General features: G+C 42.2%; 1 long non-coding RNA gene across 1 annotated transcript; it reads right to left on the reverse strand.

Moving 5' to 3' along the window:
* Positions 1-587: 587 nt before the first annotated feature.
* Positions 588-25,665, reverse strand: LOC128343067 (uncharacterized). Its single transcript, XR_008315327.1, has 4 exons — positions 25,485-25,665; positions 23,110-23,168; positions 21,447-21,586; positions 588-713 (listed from the first exon to the last, which is right to left on the reverse strand). It is a non-coding gene; the product is annotated as an uncharacterized LOC128343067 (long non-coding RNA).
* Between the last annotated feature and the right edge of the window lie 205 nt (positions 25,666-25,870).

The raw sequence follows: 25,870 nt of genomic DNA on the forward strand, positions 1-25,870 counted from the left end.
GGTTGGCTTAATAATGTTGCCACTCAGGGGCAACCATTACCCCACTGGCCAGAGGGAAGGAACAAGGTGGGGTGCTCCAAAAGGAGGGTGATTCTGCTTCCATTTAAAAGAATAGGCCCACCTGTGGACTTGTAAAATCACTCTACTGAGAGAGACTGGAGAGCCTACCTGCCTGCTGGCTGGCTGTAGAGGTCTGGTCTCTGTACACAGAGGGTTTTCTCCTGCCCTATTCTCTCTCTCTCTCTCTCTCTCTCTCTCTTTTGTCTCTCCCCACCCCCTTTTTGTCTTTTTTCAAGGATTTTTCCCCCCAGCTGGCTGTCCTTAAAAAAAAAAATTCCTCCAGTGAGCAAGTGGGGCCCCATTCTCCTCCTGCTAGCTGCAGATCTCTGCTGCAGATCTCTGGCTGCAGATCTCTAGCCGGACAGGCCTCTTGCCCATTTTATGGGGTCCCCCCCATTTTTCTGGCTGCCTCTTTCCTGGGGTTGATTTTTTGCATTTTTATGTCCCCATATTTTTTGCAGTCAGGGAATAGGTTGGGTTCTGGCCTGCCTATTGCTGGGCCAGGCCTATTTTTCAATTTTTAAAAATGTTTATTTTTAATTTTCGAAGCAGCTGCTTTTCCTTCCTTCCTTCTTTTTTCTTTTTGAAGCACACTGCCAACTCTGCATGGCTTGCATCATCTGAGTGGTCCTCTAGTCTGCAGGATCCAGGGGCTACAGAGAAATAATATAGAACATAAGGCTATTTTATTACATTTCCTAAAGAAATAGCAGCCTCTTGTAGCCTAATCCAGAGCACAGAACATTGTACACTAAACATAAAGACAGTTGTCTGGATATTTGTCTATTGTACTCGTGTTACATTCCTTCAATACTAATATGACATCACAGCCTGTGATACTGACAAATTAAAAACAATTAGGAACGTAGTAACATAGGAAGCTGCCTTATATCAAGTCAGCCCATTGGTCCATCTAGCTCAGTATTGTCTACACAGACTGGCAGGCTTCTAATGCTACATGTTCCTATTCACATTCTGAAAACATGTGGGATAGAAAGGGCAGAAAATGTTGCAGACATGCATTTTTCAAAGTCCTAAACAGAGCTGAGAGTACTCAATGTTGCTACCATTTCTGGCATTGCCAAAATATTCCTGTCTTTTTCTGGGATTCTTAAGCACTTTAAACGTTTCCACTTATTCACATTCATTGACATCATTTACTATCATTGTCAATCAGCCTGAGTGACAGCAAATATTATCAGCTATTTATCATTGTGATATCAACCCATTTATTGTGTGATTCTGGATTTGATGAGATTACCCATGTGACTAATCCAAGAAAGATGAAGAAGCAACAACCAAGGTGAAAAAATGCAATAAAGTAGCAGCTGCCAGAGGAAACAATGGCACTAAAAGAGATAGTAAAAAGCAAAACAAAAGCAAAAACAACCCCACACAATGTGTTTTTTGGAATACATGTCATAGCCTTCAAAACTGGTGGTTTCTAACTGAAAATCAGAACTGGGGAGTATGTTGTATAACACTTGTGAAGATGTGAATATCAGAAGCATGAACTACAAAGAAATTCCCAGGAGCTTTGTAAAGCTCATTCATGTTGACTCATCCAACATTACAAAAATGCACATTTTTAGCCATGATTGAATTGTACTATGCAATGCATATTTTCAATAAATGCACATTGGGACATATAACATCAGAAACATTTCTAAATGTTAAGACTTTCCAGTATAAACAAAACATACTGAACAGTAGATAGAAGATACTAATAAATCTGCAAAATCATGTGAAATTGAATAGACTAATTTCTGCCTCTAAAACCAAAACTTTAGCCTTTAAAGAGAATGGCTTTTGTTATCAGCTCCACACCTTCTGGGTCTTTTTTAATTGTCTGATTTAAATTAAAGAGCTTTATGCTTGCCTTTGTTACCACTCAATTAATTTAAAAAAGCAATTAAGATAAATAGCAGTCACAATAACCTCATATTTATTGCTAAACCCAGGGATTTTGCCTCCTCATTTACTACCTTTGACCCAGCAGTAATGACTCATGCTTAGTGGTGAGTACACACTGAATGGTTTGTATGGGAGGTGTCAAATTGATTTCATTTTGAGTGAAATTTTATACCCTAAAGTAGATGATGGCTTCACTGACTAATTTAGAATGCATAACTTATTGGACTCTTATAGACAATATATATGCTAGGGATGTGCAAAACATTTCAATGTCAAAACTTTTCAACTTGCAATGGGCCATTTCAGCTTTTTCAAGTTTGAGACAAAATGCCATTTGAATAAAGGACCTATCTTGAGCTTGAAACAAAACAACCCTATTTTGATCAAATTTTTCAGGACAATACTTGTTTTATCAAAATAGTAGAAATATATTAGAAAAAGCACATTAACAATATTAAATTATCTGCAGTAACAACTCAGGAAGAAACTTATATCAGAAAACACAGATCCATACGTCTATTTAACACAATCATCACACAGCTTCATTGTAGTAAGGTGGACAACAAAAAATAACACATTTAGACTTCCTGGGTATATAGGAAACAATGGACACTTCCCCATCAAATGCAAAAATAGATGAAAACTGTTCCCTTCTGGAATTTGGTTGCATTTCATTAGGAATATCAGCCTTGTTTCTCCTGATGGTACCTAGGTAAGACAGATCTTCCTTTAGCAGACTTTCTGCTAGGTCTGTACTGGTGAAAAAATTATTACCCACCACATTCCTTCCTGAATGGTACTATGGCTGAACAAGTCTACAGCACGGGTACCTAGCTGTTTTGCATGCTGCTCTCCAGGGGTGACACAGGGGTCAGATAACATAGTTAGGTGTTAAGGGGTAGAAATACTGAGATTGTTCCAACGGTGCCATTATGGTGAACTTTGAATGCACCCTGACCAATAGGTCACCTACAAAACATATTGATGGGTTACACAAGGGGCAGTCATTGCTAGGTGCTACGAGGTAACAAAGCTGAACATTTTTGCAAAATTGCCATTATGGTGAACTTTGAATGCACCCTGACCCATAAGTCAACTAAACAAAACTTGCCACGGCAAACCAAGTCCTAGAAAAATATATTCCACTATGATAGTGGGTGTTTTGCAAGTCAACTAACTCAGGGGTATGACTGTACCCCTAATGGGGCACGCTTGTTCCCCATTAATTTTTTGATCATGGAGGCAAAGCCATTTATGGTAATTACTTGTTCTTTGCAGGTTTTATTTCCTGGCATGTCACTGACAATGTCCTAAATGGACAAAATTTTAGTGTTAAGAACCAACAATCAATTAATGTTTTGAGACTCTAGGTGCAATGAAATACTCCATTATAGCCAGTGAAGATTAAAACAGTTAAAAGACAATCAATATATGGCAGTAACAACAACCATAAAAACCAAATTACAGCTGATCGAAGGCTTGATTTAATAAATGCACCTTGAGTGCTCTCTTAAAACCTGCTAGAGATGGGGGAAGCTCATACAAGGTGGAGTTTGTTCCAAAGCCTCGGGACAGCTACAGAAAAGGCCCAACCCAGAGTTTCCACTAGACGAACTGGGGTAGCTGTAGGCAGATCTCTCCCGAACATCTTAATAAGCGGTGGGAATTACTGAAGCAGGAATTACTGAAGCAGGAATTGCTGCTGTCATTTGTAGAATTGTATCAGCAATCTCATTTGCCCAAAGGGAACTGTGTAATTTATACTGAGGTCATTCTCATGACCAGTTCTACCTGGGTAGAACAGTGCTAGATTGGGTAGGGTTGGTTGTGAGAAACACTAGGATTGCTTTCGATCCTGGCACTTCTCCCCAGGTAGCCCAGTTTTTGTATCCAGGCTAAAAGTGAGGTAGGAGCACATATGCACATGCATGCATGCCTCCTACCTCATGTCTAGGTTGTGTGGGCACTTGGACAGCCAGCAGCCATACTTACCATACAGCCAGGGGGGAGGAGGATCCTAGCAGCCAAGAGATCTCTCAATGCACCATACTGCTTGTGCAGTGCATTGCGGGATATCTGGTGGCCAGGCTTCCCCCCCCACACACACACACACACCTCTCTACTTCAGCACACCTCTCAACACCCCGCCTCTTGTGTGGATGCACAGGTCCTGGATTGTGTGGGAGAAGGTAGGTAGGATCCTGTCTTTCCCCCAGCCCTGCCTAGCTCCATTCCCTAAGGTTGTGTGAATGACAGTGTTTTACACTTATGGTTGACACCGGTTGTCAGAGCTGGTATAATAATCCAGAACTAGATTAACCCGCTCAGAGCATCTGCATGCTAGTACCTGATTGCTCCACTCACCAACTGCCACAGCCCCCCTCACCTCAGATATCTCTCCACCCTCTCCTGAGCCGCACTCCTGCTCCTCCTCCATCCAGTTTCTTCGATCCACCTCACCCCTGTTGGTCCCTCCTCCATCCCTTTACCCCATCCCCCTCACCCCTCTCGGTCACGGCTGCAGCATTGTTGATGCCTATTGGCCAAGCTGCAGCCCTCTATCTTCAGAGACCTCTCCACCCTCACCCGAGCCCCACTTCTGCTCCTCCCCACAGGAGCAACAGCAGCAGCTACTGTGGTTAACTGGGCCTTTCCTCAGTGCTGCCACCACCATGGCCACACATTCCCCTCAGGCTGCTGACAGTCCTGGGCCCATCCCTTACCTGCCTGCCTACCTGCCTGCCTCCGCCAAAGGCCTCGGTAGCCCCAAACAGCAGCAATGGTTGACTGGGGCCTTCCTTGCTGCCAATAGGTGCTGCCATGGCTGCTCATTCTCCTTAGGCCGCTGACAGGTTTGGGCCCATCCCTCACCCTTTCTCTCTTCCCCTCCCTTCTTTCTCTCTCTTTCTGTCTCCTCCCCTCGCTCTTCCCCTCTGTCTTTCTTCCTCTCCCTTCTTTTCTCTTTCTTTCTTTCTCTTTCTCTCTCTCTCCCTTCATGAGTTAACAGATCTTGTTCATCTTGTTTCCTCATCTAATTCACACAATGGCAGCCTCCTTCTCCTAAAGGGGCTCTTTCCTCCCTCACGAACCCTTTCTTCACAGACCCCTGCCCACTATCTATCTATCTATTCCTCTCCTCTACAATCAAGAACATCTTCCGATCAGTAATAGTTGCATTCTAACTGACCTTAACCATCACAGGCTCCTCCTCCCTATCTGCATATGGAATCACCACTGCCCAATCACCACGGTGCTTCTGCTCACAAACTCCCGCAAGAGCTGCCGCACGCAGGATTAACCACGAGTACGATTTAGATAGATAGATAGATATGCATAAACATTCCACCTACTTTAGGGACAAAACTGATAAAATATTGATTACACAGCTGTGAGAGATCTCACTCTGACTGAGACTCCATGGAAATCTCAGGGATGGGAGTATCAATTGTGGACTGGAAAGAGGTCTCACAGTGTAAGATAGATAAGAAGTAGGGGTGAAGAGAGGATGCAAAGTAGTAAGGGACTTAGAAGCAAGGACCTGATGGAATGAAAGGCTAGGTGGGAGATAACGAGGTTTGAATAATTTAGGTAGAGATTTTTTTTCCAGCTGACATTTCTAATGTCTCTTCAGCAGTTGTGACCTGGCAAGAATAAGGGGTTAATGAGAACTAAAAACAAGTGTGGCAGGAGCTGCATCTCACCTATTGATTTAAACCAGCTAATTATTTGGCTTCAGTATTCTAGCACATTCTTAGTATTTAGGCCATAGGTATAAAAATACATCATTAATCAAGACTAGTACAATGTTTACTATTTATCACACAAAAGGCATTAAAGCTATGATCTAAGTACACTTTATTTTACGCAAGGGGTAGACAACAGAACAGATTTTAAGTTGCTTGGACAGTAGAATGCAATATCACACCTGTAATTTGATCCCTTTATCAACATTTTCTTTTCCACTGGCATCCTGAAATGCTCTCATTTGCATCTTTTCTTCTGCAGTATCAACCTTCATTAAAAACCATGTCTCTTTGTCAATACAAAAGTACTGTACTTTGAATGTATAGTTTATTCACACAGAACGTTGACCTTACCCTGAAAATGTAGCTCATACCCATTCATTATAAACCCATTCAAGTCAATTAGCCCTTTTCACAGTGAAGCTTGATAAAGGCAAATCAAGCTGTGGAGAACTGGGCCAGTGTTACATAAAGGCAGCAGTGAAATACAGCATCACAACCTCATCCATTTATACCTCATGGCTGCTGATGCGGCACAATTTGAGAAGTGTCAGGTTTTTATTTTTCATGGGAAAGCTTTGCCACCCTTTGTGTAAAGGGCTGACACACATTTCAGAAGCTGCTCAGCAGGTAGATTGCTTTACTTTATTTCAAAGTGATACATAAAGTGAGAAAGTGAGCCAGGCTTGTGTTTATCACCGAGTTGTCAGCTGCCCCCAGGTGTGAACTCAGAAAGTGCTATTCAGAAAGTTAAGAAGCTTTTAAGAAATCCACATCCTGTTTCTTCACAGAGGAGTTTGCTGAGATAAAAATTCAGTTGTCAGACCCATCCAAATAAATGAGCAGTATAAGCCCACTGAAAGAGAACAAAGCATGCAATTATAAATGACACATTGGAAGGTTGTGGCTGGAACTACCTGCCCATTGGCCATCACATCTCCAAGAAGGGAGTTGTAAGAGAGAGAAAGTGAAAAGAGGGTGGGGGCCCTTTGCCCACCTGGTAACTACTCCCCATCTTGGTAGCTTCCCCCCACAACCAGTTTATGGGAGATCCTGGCCATCAGATGGGTGTCATTCCTCCTGGCTTGACTGAACCTTGGAGAACAAGTGAACCTTTCATAGCTTCTCAAAAAACATAAGGTGGCAACTATTCTTCCAAGCCAAAAATAAAAAAAAATAAAAAATACATACCTTCACATTGGCAGTTCTTACTGCCATACCAGTAAGCTCGCACATATATACTCATATTCAGTGGCATAGCAAGGGGAGACTGGCCTGTGTTCATGTACAGAACACAGGTGACTTCCCCCCTCGCAGCAGTGCCCCCTGTGGCAATTCACTTACACCTGTGGTAGTGTGTGTGTGTGTGTGTGCTCACATTCATGCACACACCCCACTTGCCCTCATCACCTCACCGCTGCTAATGCCTACCCCCACCCCAGCACACACACACACTTGCCAGGTCTCCCAGGTCTCCCAGGCCCATCCTGCTCCCATGGAGTATGTGTCTGCATCAGAGCTTTCATGTTCATCCCAATCCCAGCAGGCTTCTGGTCCTGATGAATGTAGACAGGCTTGTGTGAGCCAGATCAGTTTGGTACAAGTCCAGTTCCAAACTGAACCAGGCACTTTTCAACTCAAGCCATCTTGTTTATTTCCCTTTAGCAGAAAAAGGAGGCAGGGGGCTTCCCTAGAAGTAGAGCAGGTATGAGGGGAGTCAGAAAGAACCTTGAAAGTGCTGCTGGCAGAGGTGGTGGTAGCAGTGGTGGGGAGGGTGGCAGGAGAGGTCGTGGGTTTGGATTCAAGCTGAACCAGCTTTCCTAGTTTTGTGCACATCCCTATTGAGCAGTGGTGGGAGGTGGCGATGGTGGCAGTGCCAGGTGTCCAAGCAGTTGGAGGGGGAAGTTCTGAGAACTCTCACCACCCAAGAGCCAGTGGAGAGAAGCAGCATGGGCCACAAACAGATGCTAGGTGAGGGCCAGTGGCAGCAGCAGGAGTGGCTGACTGACCGGGGGGGAGGAGGCAAGTGAGGCCACTCCCAGATGCTGGCTGACTCATGTTCCTTGAACACGTCTGCCCTATTATAGCTCTGCCCATGCTTATATTTCCTTCAAATATGTAAGTGTTTTTCCAATACTTCTCTGACTCAGCAGCCGTGCTTTCATTCTTAGTTCCAGAACTGTAAGATGGAATCAGGGTTCTGAGTTGCACAAGTCACCTAAGGAGTTCAGTTTAGGACTGAGCAAAGTTCCAAGTAAAACTTTGACATGTTACATCATACTGAGTACAACTAAATAGCTTTTGAGCCTTTTGAGGACACTTAAATCTCTGTTGTGTGTTTATGTGTGCATTTTAAAAATACATTTTTAAAAATGTTGTGAAAGGTCATCGTATGGAGATAAAAGCACTGATGAGATAAGAAGCAATAAGGCAAAGCAATAAAACTGTCTTTGTTTTCACGACCTTTTAAGATGTATTCATCATACAGTATTGTGGTAAATCTTGTTAACGGCTTGATGCGATTGCTGTTGGGGGTAGAAAAATCTCAAGCAGCTCAACCACTTACCAGCGATGCTTTCTGGCTGGGTCAGATAATAAGAGGCTTGCCTGAGAATTGAAACCCAAAATGAGTTATCAGTTACTTGGAGATAGAAACGGGGTTAGTTCATTGTTTATTCTTTCTCTTCCAGGAGAAATGACAGTGGTTCACTCAGAGGTAAGGCCACTGACCTAGAATTTGAGAGGTTTGAGTTAAACTCTTATTTGTTGCAGCAGACTTTCTACATTCATTTTGATCAGTCATCCAGTTCTTGGGTGCTTCTGATCTGCACCTGCAAAATGTGGCTAGCAGTATTTTCCTATCTTTCTAGGCTATGAGAGGACCATTATGATGATGATGATGGTGGTGGTGATGATGATGGCTAACATGATGTGCAATCCTAATGGCAATGGTGGCACTTATTGTGCCACTGTGCACCTGGAAGATAACTGGTGGTTGTGCTATCAGCGTTACTGTATTTATGCCCATTATCACAACCTGTGGTAATGCTGGCAGTGCAAACCATCAGTTGACTATAGCAATACTGCTGCTTCTGGATCCAGCATTGCTATTGGGATTGCACATCATGTCAGCCAATACTGAAGAAGGCAAATATGAAGAAGAAATAAAGATAACTTTAAGATAAAGATAACATGAGGCATCCTTGGACATTCCTGAGGCATTTTGTCTTAGTGATCTTTGGTGACAAGGGTTTTTGCCATGTTAACAATAAAGGAAGATGACTACAGCCATCCATATTCAGAATACATGGATATATGTGTGCAGCACTGATTGCAGGAATTGCAAAGTTCTGCAAAGTCACCTGTTCTGTCTGCAAAGAATGGAACAAGCAGAAAGTAGAATATTCTGATGGCTTTGTTGTGTCTGAGAGCAAAGGACCATCATGGGATGCAAAACATTCTTTTAGAAAGCTTATTGTACCTAATACTTCACTGATTATCTTTTTAAAACAGCCAGTTTACTAGCTGCTGTGTGCGAAATCATACCATTTACTACTCAGGACATGAAAAACAAAGAAGGAACGGTGTTGCTTTCATAGTCAGGAAGGATATACCAATGACAGTACTTGGTTACAATGCAGTCAGTGACTGACTAATATCAATTAGATTTTGTGGACAACCCTTTAGCATGACAGTTTTTCAAGTCTTTGCCCCAATGACTGATGCAGAAGAAGAGTAAGTTTATGAGTTTTATGCTCAAGTTCATTCTGAAATTGACAGAACATGCAAGCAAGATGTGCTGCTGGTGGTTGGAGACTGGAATAACAAAGTTGGAAATGGTAAGTTGGAATAACAAAGTTGGAAATGGAAATGGTACACAGTCGGACTGTATGTCCTAGGAAACAGAAATGTCATTTCTGCCAATCCAATAATCTCTTCACTGCTAACACATTCTTCAAACAACCAAAGTTCATGGACATAACCAGATGGAGTACACAGAAATAAAACTGACTACATTATTGGTGCAAGGACATGGAAGAGCTCAGTCATAACAGCAAAGACACGGCTGGGGGCTGATTGTGGAACAAATCATGAACTGCTCATGTGCAAGTTCCAAGTCAACCTAAAGTGGAAAAACAAAGCTATCCTGTTTCCATGATATGATCTTGAGAATGTACCCACCATTTTCAAGGAGAACATCAGGAACTGCTTTGAAGTTCTGAACCTCATTGATAGGGAACCAGAGGAACTCAAAGAAATCAAAATTTCAACTCAAAGTTGAAATCAAATGTTTTTAAGTACTGTAGTGACCAGCCTCCCCACCCTCTAAAGAGTTAACAGGAAATGAACCCTTGTCTTTGCTGACAGCCTGGTAAACTCCAGGGCAATCAATCAGTACACCAGGTGGGTGGAATCTAGAAAGTAGTTGCTGGGATTTCTGGGAAGAAGTAAGGAAGTCTGTGCTGGGAGCATGGAGGATATGCAGCAATAGAGTTTGCTGCAGCAGGATGACTGTAGATCCATGTAAGACAGTATTTCAGGAGGTTGATTCTCATCAGGAGTTTGGTGAGTTCATGGACAGGAAGCCAGGGCTTTGGCTTCAGGGATTTAATGTAAGGAAAGGTTTGTTTAGTCAGACTTGGTGTAAGGAATTTATATTACTATGTGTGTGTGTTGCTTTGCATATTGCTAAATATCTGTTCTTTGCAACTAAGATTGCCATGTGTGCTATCCCAGAGCAACCTGGGAGGTTTTGAAGTATTCTTGCAACCAATGAAGTATTTTTAAGAGTATCTAAAAAGCTAAAAGCCTCAGATGGAACTAGTCTGTAGTAATTTTAATAAAAAGACTTTCCCCCCACCCCCGTTCATTACATTTTACAAGCCTCCAAGGGTTGGCTATTAACCCAGCAGGAGAAAGGTGGGATGAGAAGGGGGATGTCTCTGGTGCTAAGGCTTCTCAAAGAGAACTTGGCCAAATTAACTATTAACCCCATGTGCAGGCAGATGCCTGGGAGAACAATTAGTTTCATTCTTGCCTATTTTCAAGGGGAAGCAAAGTGAGACAGGGATTTTTGGTCACCCAATCCCCTCTAAGAAAAACTTTTTAAAAAGTGACTTGGTAGCAGTGAGATTAACCTACCAGAACTTCTAGGTTTATCAGAATATTTTTCTTAACTTTTGGGAATTGAAAGTTAAAGATTTTTAAACCAAACAGTCTGCTTCTCAGAGCATACGGAAGGGATGACTCAGTACTAAAGTCTCCCTCATGCTGTAAACTGGTTTAGACCAGTCTGGAAGATTAATCATTAACCTGGCCTGAGTCAGGAATGGAAAATATTCCACTACCCACAATCCATCACAATGTGAAATGTGAAAGAGTGTGAAAAGAGACTGCCAAAGACCAAGAAACAGAAGAAAGCAAAATGGATGTCAGAACAGACAGTGGACATTGCCAAGAAGAGGAGAGAAGCCAAAGTCAAGAAAGATAAAGACCTCAGGAAGGACCCTAATAGGGAATATCAGAAAGCTGTTAGAAGACAAGGAGCAGTACTACAATGACATCTGTAAAGACCTTGAGGATGGAAATAGACATGGAAAAATGAGGAAAATTTTCCAAAAAATCTCTGAACTCAGAGCGAGGTTCCAACCTTGAATTGGTATGTTAAGGGACGCCAGAGGACAGATAGTAACTGATTCAGAGAAGATCAAGCAGAGAAGGAAGGAGTATACTGGAAATCTGTATAGCAGGGACATCAACATCCAAGATACTCTAGAACATGGATTCTCAACATTGGGTCCCCAGGTGTTATTGGACTTCAACTCCCATAATCCCCAACCAAAGGACACTGGGGCTGGGGATTATGGGAGTTGAAGTCCAAAAATATCTGGGGACCCAATGTTGAGAATCCCTGCTCTAGAGGATATTCCCTACTGGCAAGAACATCTAGTATGGGAAGATGAAGTTAGATCAGCATTCCGGTCATTATCAAGTCGGAAGGCTACAGGAATTGAAGCAATAGCTACAGACATCTGGCAGGCAACAGAAGAAGAATCAGTCAAGGCTCTAACCAAACTATGCCAGCAAATTTGGAGAATGACACAGTGGCCAACAGATTGGAAGAAGTCAGTCTACATACCCATATCAAAAAAGGAGACTAATAGATTGCACAAACCATTGCACAATATCCTTAATTTCACATGCTAGCAAAATAATACTCAGGATCATCCAATGCAGATTAGAGACCTACGTGGAAAGGGAAATGCCAGATTGCATCGACCATGTCAAGTTGTGGAAGATCCTTAAGGAAATGGTCATCCCAGAACATCTCATTTTTCTCATGAGAAAGCTATACACAGGACAGGAACCCACAGGACAAGAACCCACAGTCCAGATGGAACATGGTAAAACAAACTGGTTCTAGACTGGCAAAGGAGTAGGACTAGGTTGTATACCTTCTCCTTATTTATTCAATTTATATGCTGAACATATACTGAGAAAAGCTGGATTGGAAGAAGATGAGCGTGGTTTTAAAGTTGGAGGAAGAAACATCAATAACCTGTGCTATTATGATGACACTACTCTGGTAGTTGAAAATGCGGATGATCTGCAAGCTCAAGTAATGAATGTCAAGGAGCACAGTGGAAAAATGGGACTACGACTAAATGTAAAGAAGACTAAACTTATGACAATGGGTACAGCCACCTGCCTCAGAATTGATAATGAAGACACTGAAGTGGTGGATAGCTTGGCCTTTTTGGATCTACCATCAATTGCAAAGGATCCAGCAGGAAAAGATATTTAGATGCCGTGATGTGTCTATACCTATAATGATTAGAATCGTTCAGACAATGTTTTCTCCCTAGCACTCTATGGATGCGAAAGCTGGACTTTGATGAAGCAAGATAGAAAAAGTATTGCTTTTGAACTTTCATGCTGAAGAAGACTTTTGAGGATACCATGGACAGCCAGGAAAACAAACAAATGGATCATAGAACAAATCAGACCAGAATTTTCACTCGAGGCACAAATGACCAGGCCCAAACCATTGTACTTTGGACACATTATAGTACATGAAGTCAGGTGGTTCATCTGTAAGAAATTATTAGCATAATGTTGTGAGCATAGGGAACATAGGAAGCTGCTATATACTATATACCATTGGTCTATCTAGCTCAGTATTGTCTTCACAGACTGGCAGCGGCTTCTCCAAGGTTGCAGGCAGGAATCTCTCTCAGCCCTATCGTGGAGAAGCCAGGGAGGGAACTTAGAATCTTCTGCTCTTCCCAGAATTTTCTGCTCTTCATCCCCTGAGGGGAATATCTTGCAGTGCTCACACATCAAGTCTCCCATTCATATGCAACCAGGTCAGACCCTGCTTAGCTATGGGGACAAGTCATGCTTGCTACCACAAGACCAGCTCTCCTCTCCTCTCCTAGGCAGTTAAATACATCTCTCCCATAGTTCCGTTTCACACTTAATTAAAAGAGTGTTGGGCTGAGTGGAGTGTTGCCAAGTGTGCAGACTTTAAAAATCTGTTAATAACTATGTGTTGTCAAAAGAAGCTACAAAAGTGGGGATGGTATTCTGTGAGTTTGAAGATCATTTCTGTGCCCAGCCCATTTATTGAGGCCTACAGTGCTATTAGGTCTGGAGAGGAATGGGTAGTAACTTCTGTCAAACAAATCCTAAGATATTACAGTGCCCTCCAAATAATACTGATCAAAATAAAAATTTAAAAATGAGGCTCCATGCACCCACACTTTGCCTTGGTCTTTCAGTTGGACATTGGGTTGGGAAGGGATACATTGAGGCAGGCATTTAACAGGTGCAATTTCCCCAATCACTTCCTAGAGATGCCCCTGATGAATTTCTGCCTGATACATCTCTGATAAAGGCAAAGTATGGGTCCCTGGAGCCTCATTTCTAAAGCCATCATCATCTACCAGACTGTACAAAGTCTTTACAGCTTATATGGTGTGGAAGTTAATATGGGCACCTTAACATGCAATTTTCCATTCTTTTTAAAGGATGAGTGAAAATGTAAAGCATCTTAATTCTCATCTCAAACTGAAGGTGTTTTACTTACTGGATATTTATGTTGTTAATACACTCTTTTAATTAAGTTGTGGCATGTTTTAATGTCTGTCTCTTTTCCTTCTGTCTAGAAAGTATTACATTTTAAAAGCTGTACACAAGTGACATAGCCTCTGAGAACAGGCCAAGTAGATATCTCCCCTTTAAGCCTAAGGCCTCCTCTTAAAGGCTGAAAGGATAATGGCTTACTCAAAGTAGTCTCATTGAAATTAAAAGGACATTAGGCATCACTTTGAGTAATGTCTAGGGGTGTGCATTTTGGAATTTTCTTGTTTCTATTTGTATCTGAATCGAAACACCCCCGCTTTGTTTTGTACCCAAATTTTCTGAATCCGAATCAGCCCTCTTTTGTTTTGTAGCCAAATTTTCCGAATCCGAATCGATTTGGATTTTAAAAAAGGGCCCCAGGGCAAAAAGAGTGGGTGGTGGTGGTAGTGTCCAATGGGTGGAAGCTACCACCCAAATTTCAAAGGAATTAGGCAAAGGGCTGATTTTTTATGAATTTTTTAAAGTTTACACATTTTTAAGAATTTTCCCATAGGGAATAATGGGGATTCCAGCAAATGTATTGCTTAAAATCAAGGGGAAAGGGATGACCCAGAGCAGATTGTGGTGGGTGGTAGTGCCCAATGGGGGCAAGGAAACTTCCAGAATTATCTCAAAAGAACTAGGAACATAGGAAACTGCCATATACTGAGTCAGACCATTGGTCTATCTAGTTCAGTATTGTCTTCACAGACTGGCAGCGGCTTCTCCAAGGTTGCAGGCAGGAATCTCTCTCAGCCCTATCTTGGAGAAGCCAGGGAGGGAACTTGAAACCTTCTGCTCTTCCCAGAGTGGCTTCATCCCCTGAGGGGAATATCTTGCAGTGCTCACACATCATCTCCCATTCATATGCAACCAGGGCAGATCCTGCTTAGCTATGGGGACAAGTCATGCTCAGCCGCAAGACCAGTTCTCCTCTCCATTGGGCAAAGGGCTGATCTTTTGTGAATTGTTGAAGTTTACGTGCCTTTTAAGATTTCTCCCATAGGGAATAATGGAGGTTTCAGCAGCCCCATAATTCCACTTGGGGGGCACTGGGGTTTCCCAGAGCGAGGGGTTGTGTAGTGCACATAGGGTGCCAAACACTTCCATACCCACAAGCCCTTGGGGTACTGGGTTTTGTGTTTCTGAGGTGTTCATTGTAGATTCTCTGGTAGCATATGAGATTTTCAGTGAAAAACAAGAATCCACTCTCATATGCTATCAGAGAATCTACACTCAGAACACCACAGAAACAACAGAACCCAGCACCCCATGTGTTAGCAACCCTTCCCCTGACCAATGTAGGGTCAGTAAAGAGTGGCAAGAAGCAAAAGAGCCAATGGGGAACAAGGAGGGAATTGTCAGCAGGTCAGCCCATGCTTTAGGTCACCAATCATAAGGCTGGAAGGGTGGGAAATTCAAAGAGATGTCAAACACAAAATGGAGACTGACTCAGAGATCACCACAAAATGGAGGTCCGAAACAACAAAACGTTTTGTAGCCGAAACAGGGACTTTTTGTTTTGTATACAAAACTTTTGGATCTGGAAAATGGGTGTTTTGTTTTGTCTACAAAACACCTGAAACAGGCTGTTTGGGGTACAAAACGTTTTGTATCCGAAACGTTTCGCACATCCCTAGTAATGTCCCTCATTATGTCAGTTGCTATCTCTTTCTTGTTATATTCTGTACAACGTAGGAGGAGGGATTATTGACATTTTTCTTTTAAATATACTAACAGATCTTATGTCCTGTGGAATGCTTTGGTGAATGTCTGATTCTATAAGAAAAATCTGTGTACTGGGTGGGTGGAGTGCTGGTGAATTTACCTCACAAGATTTTTTACACTGTTTTCCACTCACATTTTTAAAAGACCTTCCCATTATTCTCCCCTCCCCCAAGACCATTTCCCAGGGATTGTTTAACTGTTTCCTCATTATATGGAAGCAAGTTCCACAGGCTTTAATGGAGTTTAATTCCTTCTAGGTGTGCTTGTAGAATTGCAGGTTCCGTTATCAAAATGCTGCTGGGCTGGGAAATGCATGTGTACTACTTCAGGCCAGCATCCTCTTTCTCACAGTGCTCAGCTACATGCTTCTAGAATGCTCCAAAGAAATGCAGCAAGGAAATCCCAGAAACTATTCCCACTCAGTGCCAATAAACTATTATTGTGGTGTACTGCCCTTTAACATTCTACATGAGTTCTACATAAGAGCCAAACAGCCTGTGAATATGGAGGCTTCATTTCTTAAGTATGGCCAAGTGAAGCTTCTATATCCACTGGCAGTTTGGTTCTCATGTAGAACCTCCATATTCAAGAGCAATCTACATAAGAATGATGGTTTCTTGGTGCTGGATGGGAATGGGGTTTTTTTAGGATTTTTTTTTTTTTGAGGTTCCTCCTTCAGAACTTCATAGCATGTGGTTCCCCACTTCTTTGCTTTGCTGGGGGGCTGGGAGGAAAGAAAAAAGAGAGAGATAGAACCCACATTCTTGCTTCAAATTTCTCCTGGTCCTAATACCTACATCTGTTTACTCAGAAGTAAGCTCCAGTGGAATAAATAAAATTACTGTCTAATAATTTATTCCAAGCTTTGCTGCAAGCCTCTGCTTACCCACTTTGGTGGGGGTGAGAGAAAGGGGGCAGAGGGAGAAAACAAATGCCAATGAAAGGAAAAGGAGGGAGAGGAATGGTTGTTAACTATACAAGTGCCAGAGTGCTCATAGACTATCCTTATCAGGCACCTATGTTCAGAACCAGGAAGTCACTTGCTAGATATTGCCAAGACTTGCCTCCCAGTTTTAGCTTCAGAATTCTCTGTGGGCAGACTCAGTTATGATCTTAGCTAATTTCCCCTTAGTTGTTTTCCTTTTTATTATGGGGATTGCAGACAGAAATTACTCAAAAAACAAAAACAAAACTAGATCGATGTTTTTCAAACCAGCAAAAGGCACCAGTTCTGTATGGACCTGAATTTGGGGAGAATGCTAAAAAGACATCAAACATTTAAAAATATACATTATCTGTGGTGAAAAAATTGAAATTTCTTTTTAAGAGTTATAAACTTATATCTCAGCCATTTTGCAATGGATTTGTCCCAAATATGGGGAGGTGGTGTCTTCCTAGGTGATGTGTGCACAATTTCGGAAGGATTGGGAGGATACCTTTGACTTTATAAAGAACAGAATGTCCAGCACAACAGAATGTTTGCTTTATAAGTAACAGAATGTTCAGGGCTTATACTTATGATGGTGGGATGTTGAAAAGCCTCTTCATCTTAACTATACTGGCACAAATGTGCCTGTATAATATCAATGGACATTGACCAGAATTCAACACAACCTTGCTTAAGCACAATAAAATCAGTGGGCATTGATCTCTAGCCCTGTTTTGACATCATCTGCATTCAGGTATTCATAGTCTTGTACGTGTTTTTGTGTGAATGACTGAACCTATGTTCATTTGTAAAGTGAACCTGGGTACAGGCCCTCTGAAATGCGAGACAGAGATAGGAAGTGTGTCTTGCATTGTATCCACACAATGTTGTATCCACACTCAACCTAACATGTGAATAAGTGTACCTGCGTGAAGATGTAATGCCTTTGTACTAGGCTTGAGCATTTCAATTTGGGTACAAAACGTTTTGTGCCTGAAAATTGAAATTTCGGAGGTTTTGTAACCAAAACAAAATCAAGAATTAAAAAACAGAGATGTTTGTTTCCAAATTGAAATGACTGTGTTTCGGGCAGAATGCTTTGTTCTTTGGAAAAGCATTGCAATTGAAATTGACTTCTCTGACTCTCTCCACTCCAGCTGAGGCACTGAGTGATTACCAGAAGATAAGATATGCAAAAAGCTCGTGAATGGTTTAGTTAAGTATGTGTTCTATTCAGTGTGATTGAAATGCAAACTGACCTTGCAAAGGGATCTGGAAGACAGCATTCTGAAACAGAAATACCCAAATAACTTTGGGAGCTCAATGCAATTCCCAAGCTCTTGCTAAAAGCCATGGTATAAATTGTGTGGAGAAGCTTTTCGAGAAGCTGGTTAGGAAAGTTCTGAAATTACACAGGTGTTTCTTTCCAAAGGTTTAGAAAGAATCTCTTGACTTGTTCAGGGCTCTTTTGAAGAGCTATTTTGGTTTTCTTCTGATTTTTATGAGTCATAGTGGTGTCTAAGTGTTGTTGCCCAAGTTGAGCAGTCTAAATGTAATTTAGGCCACACTGTAATTTGGTGGAATATGATGTCTAAGCCAGTGGTTCACAACTTTTGCCATTGCAGGGACAGGTCATCCACATGGGCCTACAGGAGACAAAAGGAGAGGGGTGGGGAATACCCCTGTCAATCTGTTGACATCCCCAGGAATCTTAGTTGCTTCTCTCTTTCTTGGAACCATGATCCATGGTTTTGCACTTTCTTAAATGCAGTGAGGATAAATCTCAACAATTCTGAACAGTAGGCTGATTTGTTTGGGCTACGGCTCACTCCACTTCAGTTAAATGAACATTTGAAGTTGTTCCATAGTACCTAGGCAGTTCATTGGTCTGTCTTGCTATCTCAAATGACCTGTGGTCACTGTTCCATGGGGAGGGAGTGTTTTTATTGAAAGATTGCATGAATCCACAAATGGGTTGTGCTGCTGTGCTAGTGCCACAGGGACAGGCTCACACCCACTGCAAAATTCTCATATAACTGTGCCAAAAAATTAGGTGTCGTTGTTGTTCATCATTCTCTTCACTCTTGCAACTTGTTTATGTGGGGCTTCAGGGGCAATATAGTGGGTTGGGTGGCAGTGCCCCAAGGGTGGTGCACACAGATTACAAATAGGGCAAAGGGCTGATTTCTTAGGAATTTTTGAGGTTTACGCATATTTAAGATTTTCCCCCCATAGGGAATAATGGAGGTTTCAGCAGCCCCATAACTCCACCTGGGGGGCACTGGGATGGCCCAAAGCAAGTGGTGGTGTAATGCACAGAGGGTGCCAACCACCCCCCTGGATTGCTAACCCATTTGGGGTACTGGGCTTTGTTGTTTCTGGGGCATTGAGTTTAGATTCTCTGGTAGCAAATGAGATTTTTAATGAAAAACCATGAATCCACTCTCATATGCTACTAGAGAATCTACTCTCAGAACACCTGTAGAACAACAAAACCCTGTACTTCATGGGTTGGCAACTCATGTGGGTGGTTGGCACCCTATGTGCACTACACCGCCACTTGCTTGGGCCCACCCCAGTGCCCCTCAAGTGGAGTTATGGAACTGCAGAAACGTCCATTATACCCTACGAGGAAAATCTGAAAGACGTGTAACTTCATTAATTCTTTAAAAATCAGCCCTTTGCCACATTCCTCTGAACAAACTGTGGTAGCTTTATTGTACCAACTGGGCACTACCACCAACCACATTCCACCCTGGTCCACCCCTCCCCCCCCCAACGTGAAACTATACTTTTCCTGAAACCTCAATCATACCCTATGGGGAAAATCTGAAAGTTGCGCAAACTTCAAAAATTCACCAAAAATCAGCAGTTTGCCCAATTCCTTTGAAATTTTTGTGGTAGCTTCCACTCATTGTGCACTATAACCCCCACCCACTGTTTTGACCATGTGACCCATTTTTAAATCTGAATTAATTTGGATTCGGATTCGGATTAATTCAGATACAAAACAAAACTGGGGTAATTCGGAAGGCTTAATTTCGGAGAAAATACAAAATGGGGTTGATTCGGATTTGGTACAAATCAAAACAGAAAAAATACAAAACGCGCAACCCTACTATGCACATTGTATACAGATGTTATGAGTGTGGAACATAATGTGAATAGGGCTTCTGTGTGTTGGACTGGAGACATATTTACCAGATCAGCCATGCACTCCATGTGATGAAGAAGTGGGTTTCTTCTCCTCTTATCTAGATAGCACCTGGAAATAATTGGAGGCAGCAAGAAAACACTGGGGGCTTATTGCCCCATGGACCCAAGCCTACAATGCCCCTGTCTTCAGGTAGGGCAAGGAAAGAGTCCTCCCTGAATCTCTGGAGATCTGTGCCAGTCAATACTGAGACAATACTGAGCTAGATAGTCTGACCCAGTATAAGGCAGCTTCCTAGGTTCCTGTGCTAGAATCAATGAAATTTAAAAGTACTTAACTTTTACTTGGTCCTACCCAGTGTCTTTTATGTATTTGTCAAATAATAAATAATCCTTTAAATATTCCTTTAAACTATTAGGAAGGGTGAAGATGCCTCAGATGGCAGGGTTGCAATTTTCAATTATTCTAATATTTTGATCATCATATAGGGGGCTTTTGAATTATCTGCCTTAGACACAACAATATCTTTGGCAACGATGCCCGGTCCATAAAATCAATTTGTTCAGCTTTGTTGAGTTAAAAGTCCATCCTTGCTTTCTATATATGTACTAATACTTTCCTTAAGTTAACTCTTTTTGTCCAAGGATTGAAAATATAAACCAGAATAGTTAGTTTTCTTTTTGTGCTGTTGAAGCAATATCATTGTTGCAGGTTAGATTAGGTGGTTATCACAATGTAGCAAAATTGCACCTATCTGAGAAAATGGCTTTTAAGCAGCCCATTCACACCATTTATACCAGTATAACAATTTAGGTTCAATCTGGACATCTCAGCAACTAAATTGCTATGATTTCTCCATCTTCCGCCTAGCTTATTTTCTTTCATACCCCATGACTTTTGAAACTATTGACACATGATCTTGCCTCCTGTCTTTCAACGAGTATATTCTCAGATGCAGGCCTTCTCTTCTCACTGCAAGGGAACTGATGGAGTGGTTTTGCTTCCCATGTGAGTTTACTTTAAGAAGGTGGATTTCACTCACTTCTTACAAAGTTAGTTAAGAAATATATTAAGGAGGTACATACAGTCATACAGCAGACAAATGTACAATAAGGGACCAATGAGGGGAAAGGCAAAATGTTAAGCCATCTGCAAACTGTTATTCTTACAGGAAGGAGAGAGGGAAAGATCTATAATGCTCCTCAGGGCTAGGGCAAAGAAGAAGTGCATGTGATATGCTGTGGGAAGCAGGATGAGTATCAGGTTTTGAAGAAAAAAATGAAACATAAACAGAAGTTTACCGAAGGCCATCTCTGTTATATACAAATCTGCTGGTATTTCTGGGTGTAATATGAAGTGCTGGTTATTACTTATAAAGCCCTTAATTGCTTGCGTCCAGACTATTTGAGAGAGCACCTCTTTTGCCATAATCCCTACCACCTTTCACGATATTCTGGAGAGGTCCGGTTACGGTTGCCACCGGCTCGTTTGGTGGTGACCCAGGACCAGGCTTTTTCTGTGGCTGTCCCAGGGCTTTGGAATAAGCTCCCTGCTGAAATAAAAGCATCTCCTTCTCTGTTTGTTTTCAGGAAAAATCTCAAGACCCTCCTGTTCTCTCAGGCTTTTAATTATAATTAATTTTAATAATGTTAAAAACTTGTTTTAATAATTTTATTCTATTGTTTTTATTATCATGTATTTTAATTTGTGACTTTTAAATACTTTAAATTTTGTACATCGCCTAGAGATATACATATCAGGCGGTATAATAATATGATAAATAAATATACATCACCTGGAACTAGCCAGAAAATTCTCCATATCACTTTGATATCTCTCCATTGACTGTTGTTGAATCAAATATTTTCCAAGTTTTTGTGGAAATAGTTACTTCCTTACTACCAGATTGGGAGGGGGCAGACTTCTGAAGTGAGGCTGAGAAGCAAGAATGACATCATTCTCAAATTATTTCACATTGTGCATTTCTAATGGTTCTTATAAGTCAATGGACTGAAGCTAAAATGATGAGCATATGAAGATTCCTCAGATAGAGCATTTTTGCAAATTTTTGTCATCAGTAGAAATCAAGTTTTAGTCACTTTGACTGTGTTTAGTCATAAGCCATTCAATAAAACACTATATAATACATACTAGAGAACTATATATTATAGAACACTATACAATACACCATACAATAGTACCCTTCCTAATGGCAGGGAGGGATGGTTATTGGATACAGTGCACAGTAACACATGTGCAAGGATCACATGAACAACTTACCACCATCTCATTTAAAACCTTTGACCAATGTTAGTTTGCTATCAAAAAGGGCCACTACGCATGGAATATAAATCTTGCTCTGATAAAAAGATGCACATGATTCCAGTTTGAATATCTAAAACTGATATTCAGCCTACCTAATATCAGCAGATGTGACAATATTTTCCTTCATGTGTCATCATACTGTGTGCTCTGCAGCATATATACACATCTTTGATTAGGCCAGTATAGTGCCACAGGGACAATACTGACGGATCACAGAAATGAAATGGCATCTTTGATTCAGGTATGTGCAGGCACAGTTTTAAGTCTAATCTCTATAGAAGCCTACTTGAGTGAGAATAATGTACATTCCTGTAGATACTGGGAATGGTTTTGGTCCTTTGTTAATTTGTAGTTTTAATCAAGTCCATATCTGCACTAACATCTTGTCTACAAAACTTGTAACTACTAACTTTACATCCACTCCCTAGAGCTAAGTCCTCTGGAGACAAAAAAAGCAGGTCTTGACATTGATGCACCCAGCTGACTTTAAGAAATGGAGCATACAGTTCATCTCATGCTATCTATTCTGAAATAGAAACATGAACTTATAGATACTGGCAGCAATAAATGGAAATCCAACCTTTGCTCGAATAAGTTCAAATGGTGTCTCAGGTAGTAGAGCAATAAACTTCTCAAAAAATCATTCTGGAACATCAGTATAATTCCCTCACCCCAGGAATCTGACCTATATAATATTTGGGTGATAACTTTGCCCACAAAAACTGGAACCTACCCAATAACTCACTGAACATCAGAATATGACAAAGACTGTTGATGCTAAAACAGTCATATCACATATATAGGTCAATGAATCAGGACAATCATGTTCAATGTAGGCTCTCTATCTACTCAGTCTTCAAATGAACATGACTAGATGTGCTTTTGGGGAATATCTGTTCTATTTCATACCTAGACACACCTAATAGGTGTGCAGCCGAATCAGAGCTCAGTGGCCAAATTGGAGCCACGACTGAGTCTGATTCAACCCAATGTATCCCAAATGAAACCATTGTCATTTTGGGATGAACCAGGAACAATCTGATCCAGCCAGCTTTGCTTTGGTCTGTCTCCCCTCCACTGCATCTCTCCTCCCCAACACCTGTATCTCTTCCCCAATCCCTGCATTTACATACCAGACTCAGCAGGAGATGAGAAAACAGCAGCGAGGAAGGCTTCTCTTTTCAAAACACTTCTGGAATTAAAAGGTCCAATTATAAAATACAGGGGCCAGGGGAATGGCAAGGCAGGTGAAGAGCAACAGGCTGAAGCTTCAGGCCCAATTTCACCCCTTCAAATCATCCTGAATTGAAGCAGACCAGCATCCCAAACCATAGAATTGGGGGCGGGGGGGGATGCTCTCCAAACCACCAAGGCAGCCTCCAAATTGACCTGGTCATCCCGATTGATCTTCCACATATAAAACACTGCATTACAATATGAATACGGCAAATATTTATATACGGTACCACTTTTCAACCAAAGTTCCCAAAGCAGTTTGCATACAGAAATCTATTCATTAATGCTGCCTGTCCCCAAAGGGTTCACAGTCTGAAAAAGAAACATAAGATAGACATCACCAACAGCTACTGGAGGGATGCTGTGCTGGGGTTGGATAGGGCCAGTTGCTCTCCCCCTGAGAAATAAAGAGAACCGCCAATTTTAAAAGGTGTCTCTAGTTAGCAGGGGTTAGTAATAGATCTAGTAATAGATCTATTGCCAAAAATAAGGCACGACACTAAACTATGAGATCATTCACAAGAGCAGCCCTACCCAGGGGGCTCATGTGGAGCGCAGGATTGGTACCAATCCCGGTGCTCTTTGCAGGGGTAGCTTGGGTTTTTTACCCAGGCTTATAGTGAGGTAGAAAGGCACAAGCAGCTACAGTGCCTGGCAGCGGGAAAATCCTCCAATGCACCTCACTCCTCACATGGTACATTGTGGGATTTTTGGAGGCTGGGCTCCATTCCCTCAGCCACCAGAGGGCCGTGGCACTCTCTGCAGCACAGACCATATGGGCATACAGGTGGCACAGCTGAAGGGAGACTACGCTCATGGGGGGGGGGCGGTAGGACTGATCTTTGCTTTCCCCCACCCTCCCCACCCCCACCAACAGCAGTCACATGAACAACCTTTAGGCTTGTCTGGTTTACTTATCCAGGTTTGAATGGACTTCTACAACAGAAGGTCAAGGAAAGGATTTATAGTGGCAAGAAGGTGAATCTCCATCTCCTATGATTTTATTTTAAAAGAGTCCAGTTTGGTACCAGCAAACTTATTGCAGTACTATTTTATATCTTGATTTCTATTTATATACTGGCCTTCATCCTAAGACCCCAGGGTGGTCAATAACAGGATAAAAATAATTCCATAAAATCAGAACAAATAGAGCTAATAATTTAGAAAGAGCAAGAGAGAGGTCATTGGTTAAAAGCCTGATTTAAAAGGGCAGTCTTCACCAGTGTTCCCTGTAACAGAGATTGCCAGATGTTGTTGACTACAACTCCCAAAATTCCATAATGGGCTTTGGCCATTGCAGCTGGGGATTATGGGAGTTGTAGTCAAGAACATCTGGGAATCCCTGTTACAGGAAACACTGTTCTTCACTTTCCTGCCAAAGGTTTGGAGAGAGGGAGCCATGCAGATCTCAGCTGAGAATGAGTTCCGCAGCCCAGAGGCAATAACCAAGAAGGGCCTGTCTCACATGTTTGACAAATAAGCGTCAGCAGGTGTTGGCATGATGAGCAGGGCTCTACCAGCTGATATAGTCAGGTGGGTAGGTTCAGCTGGGAGCAGATGGTCCTTAAGGTACCCAGGTCCTAAGCTGTTTAGGGCTTTCTAGGTAATTAGCAGCACCTTGATTTGTTCCCAGAACAAGACTGGCAGCCAGTGCAGTGCCTTCAAGACTGGAGACTTATGCACTCAGTCAGTCGTTCCAGAAATCAATCTGGCAGCCACATTCTGCACCATCTGTAAACTAAAGTAAAGTGTGCCATCGAGTCGGTGTCGACTCCTGGTGACCACAGAGCCCTATGTTTTTCTTTGGTAGAATACAAAAGGGGTTTACCATTGCCATCTCCATAGCAGTATGAGATTATGCCTATCAGCATCTCCCTATATCACCACTGCCCAATATAGTTATCTCCCATAGTCTGGGAAAGATACCAGCGGGGATTTGAACTGGCAACCTCTGGCTTGCTAGTCAAGTCATTTCCCCGTTGCACCATTAGGTAGCTGTACCATCTGTAGTTTCTGAATAATTTTTAAGGGCAGCACCATGTAGAGCACACTGTAGTAATTCAAACATGATGTCACTAAGGCATGGGTGACAGAGGCCAGCTCAGCCCTCCCATGGAAGGGCACACCAACTGAAATTGAGCAAATGCACTCCTGGCCACTGCCACCACCTGGTTTTCTAGGAACGGTGCTGGATGTAGGAGAAGCCCCCAGCTGCAATTCTGATCCTCTAAAGGGAACACAGCCCTATCCAGAATAGGTGAAAATCCCATACCTTGAACAGGTCTTCTACTAACCATCATCACCTTCACCTTGGCAGGATTACGTTTCAGCTTGTGGGCATCCACCCTATCATGGCTTCCAAACCACAACTCAGAACCACTTCTGCCTTCCTGTAGGGGTGTGCAGAACCAGTTTGAAGTGAACCATGTTCAATTCGAACTGGCCCGTTTTGACTGATTCGTGCTTGAAAAAGACAGGGCCCCCCCCCCCCGCCACAAACGGCCTGGTCCAAGTTTGAACTGAACTGGGCCCAGTTTGGATCAAACCAGTTCGGCCCAGTCCAACTTGGTCTAAGGGACTATGCTTGTAAAAGGGATTACAAGCAAAGGGGATTCCTACCCCTAAAGGGGTTCAAAGGGCAGGCAGGTGGGTGGGCAA

Source organism: Hemicordylus capensis, chromosome 1, assembly GCF_027244095.1.
Source record: "Hemicordylus capensis ecotype Gifberg chromosome 1, rHemCap1.1.pri, whole genome shotgun sequence".
NCBI lineage: Eukaryota > Metazoa > Chordata > Lepidosauria > Squamata > Cordylidae > Hemicordylus > Hemicordylus capensis.